Consider the following 3471-nt stretch of genomic DNA (forward strand, 5'->3'; position numbering starts at 1 on the left):
GGTGACGGGACCCCCATTTCAATATGTAAACTAATTTACATGCCTGATTTAATGAGGGTCCCGTCGCCTCCTTAATCACAGCATCGATCTTCATTTGGGTGACTGACAATGCCACCCTTTCGAATTCCCCTTTGGGGAAACGTGGCAAGGCATCTGTGGGGGAGGGGGATTTTTTCTCTGTGCTGGAGCGGGGTAACATCGCTGCGGATTGGTCGGGGGGATGGGGGGTGGTGATGGGAAGGGATGAAGGGCGAAGGTGCTGAACTTCCGGTGGGGGGGTGGTTAAAATTCTTAATAATGAATTCCGGGGGGAGGGGGGGGGGGAAAAGAGCAGGAATATTTTGAGATGTCATGTGGTGGGAAAATGAATTTAAAGGTAATTTATTTCTGCTTTTGGTAATTCAACTGACCTGGCCCTTTAGTTTTTAAATCTATATTAAGGGCTGTAAACCCTTTAAAAATGGTGCTGGCACCTGCAGATTGGTGCCGGGCGCCGTTGCCTGCAACGGCTTGCCTGCCGCCTCCACGTCATCGTGGGGGCGTGGGCGCCATGGCCATGCAAATGAGCCACCGTGTTTGAAATCGCGGTGGCTCCGTGATGCAGTGTCCATGCGGGTGGGGTGCTTTTCTTTCACCTCCGCCACCTACTTCGGCAGCAAACTTAAAATGCAGCCCATAGGGTCTGCAGATAACACTAAAAATAGGATTGCTGCTGAGGCATGTAAGTTGGGAACAGAATTTACTTCTCATTTAAGTGTATCCTGCTATAATGAAGAGCTTTTAAGTGTAATTTATATATATTATATATATATATATATCTTTTTGGCTTGGCTTAGCATCCTGCTATGTATTAAAATAAGTTTTCTAAAAAATATCACATTTGAAATTTCACTGCTTGCTTTATATGTGTCTTTAGCTCCAATTCCATTCAATTGCTCCAGATTGCTATGTGTTTCTAATTCCAGTGACATGTAATGTCAACACTAAAGGCCATATATCAGAAATGTAAGGCCTGATAATGATTTTCTGCTTCATATTTAGGGGACTGCAGTTGTAAAATGATTGTTTCTAGTGTTTTAAACTAGGCCTACATGCCATTAACTTGAGCTAAGTTTTGTACTCCACACTAACTTAGGTTTGATACTGGTGTATCCCTGAAAAAAGCATAAACAAATGAAATAATTCATGTTCAACCTAGAAGTTGGGTGGGTATTTGTGCCCAGGATAATGTTGACGTAATACAGTTTTAATGAGATGAATGATTAATACAGTTTTTTTCATTTTTTTCACCTTCCCACAAGTTCATGGGGTGTTCTTAAATGACATATTGCAGAATTATGAAGGCATCCGTCTATTTGGTATTCTTCTTTTGGGCCTCCTTATCTCGAGAGACAATGGATACGCGCCTGGAGGTGGTCAGTGGTTTGTGAAGCAGCGCCTGGAGTGGCTATAAAGGCCAATTCTGGAGTGACAGGCTCTTCCACAGGTGCTGCAGAGAAATTTGTTTGTTGGGGCTGTTGCACAGTTGGCTCTCCCCTTGCGCCTCTGTCTTTTTTCCTGCCAACTACTAAGTCTCTTCGACTCGCCACAATTTAGCCCTGTCTTTATGGCTGCCCGCCAGCTCTGGCGAATGCTGGCAACTGACTCCCATGACTTGTGATCAATGTCACACGATTTCATGTCGCGTTTGCAGACGTCTTTATAACGGAGACATGGACGGCCGGTGGGTCTGATACCAGTGGCGAGCTCGCTGTACAATGTGTCTTTGGGGATCCTGCCATCTTCCATGCGGCTCACATGGCCAAGCCATCTCAAGCGCCGCTGACTCAGTAGTGTGTATAAGCTGGGGGTGTTGGCCGCTTCAAGGACTTCTGTGTTGGAGATATAGTCCTGCCACCTGATGCCAAGTATTCTCCGAAGGCAGCGAAGATGGAATGAATTGAGACGTCGCTCTTGGCTGGCATACGTTGTCCAGGCCTCGCTGCCGTAGAGCAAGGTACTGAGGACACAGGCCTGGTACACTCGGACTTTTGTGTTCCGTGTCAGTGCGCCATTTTCCCACACTCTCTTGGCCAGTCTGGACATAGCAGTGGAAGCCTTACCCATGCGCTTGTTGATTTCTGCATCTAGAGACAGGTTACTGGTGATAGTTGAGCCTAGGTAGGTGAACTCTTGAACCACTTCCAGAGCGTGGTCGCCAATATTGATGGATGGAGCATTTCTGACATCCTGCCCCATGATGTTCGTTTTCTTGAGGCTGATGGTTAGGCCAAATTCATTGCAGGCAGACGCAAACCTGTCGATGAGACTCTGCAGGCATTCTTCAGTGTGAGATGTTAAAGCAGCATCGTCAGCAAAGAGGAGTTCTCTGATGAGGACTTTCCGTACTTTGGACTTCGCTCTTAGACGGGCAAGGTTGAACAACCTGCCCCCTGATCTTGTGTGGAGGAAAATTCCTTCTTCAGAGGATTTGAACGCATGTGAAAGCAGCAGGGAGAAGAAAATCCCAAAAAGTGTGGGTGCGAGAACACAGCCCTGTTTCACACCACTCAGGATAGGAAAGGGCTCTGATGAGGAGCCACCATGTTGAATTGTGCCTTTCATATTGTCATGGAATGAGGTGATGATACTTAGTAGCTTTGGTGGACATCCGATCTTTTCTAGTAGTCTGAAGAGACCACGTCTGCTGACGAGGTCAAAGGCTTTGGTGAGATCAATGAAAGCAATGTAGAGGGGCATCTGTTGTTCACGGCATTTCTCCTGTATCTGACGAAGGGAGAACAGCATGTCAATAGTTGATCTCTCTGCACGAAAGCCACACTGTGCCTCAGGGTAGACGCGCTCGGCCAGCTTCTGGAGCCTGTTCAGAGCGACTCGAGCAAAGACTTTCCCCACTATGCTGAGCAGGGAGATTCCACGGTAGTTGTTGCAGTCACCGCGGTCACCTTTGTTTTTATAGAGGGTGATGATGTTGGCATCGCGCATGTCCTGGGGTACTGCTCCCTCGTCCCAGCACAGGCATAGCAGTTCATGTAGTGCTGAGAGTATAGCAGGCTTGGCACTCTTGATTATTTCAGGGGTAATGCTGTCCTTCCCAGGGGCTTTTCCGCTGGCTAGGGAATCAATGGCATCACTGAGTTCCGATTTGGTTGGCTGTATGTCCAGCTCATCCATGACTGGTAGAGGCTGGGCTGCATTGAGGGCAGTCTCAGTGACAGCATTCTCCCTGGAGTACAGTTCTAGGTAGTGCTCAACCCAGCGGTCCATCTGTTTGCGTTGGTCAGTGATTATGTCCCCCGATTTAGATTTGAGGGGGGTGATCTTCTTGATGGTTGGCCCAAGAGCTCTCTTCATGCCATCATACATTCCTCTGATGTTTCCGGTGTCTGAGGCCAGCTGAATATGACTGCATAGGTGTTGCCAGTAGTCGTTTGCGCAACGCCTAGCTGTTCTTTGTGCAGTACTTCTGGC

The sequence above is a fragment of the Heterodontus francisci genome, unplaced genomic scaffold, assembly GCF_036365525.1.
Source record: "Heterodontus francisci isolate sHetFra1 unplaced genomic scaffold, sHetFra1.hap1 HAP1_SCAFFOLD_2384, whole genome shotgun sequence".
Taxonomy (NCBI): domain Eukaryota; kingdom Metazoa; phylum Chordata; class Chondrichthyes; order Heterodontiformes; family Heterodontidae; genus Heterodontus; species Heterodontus francisci.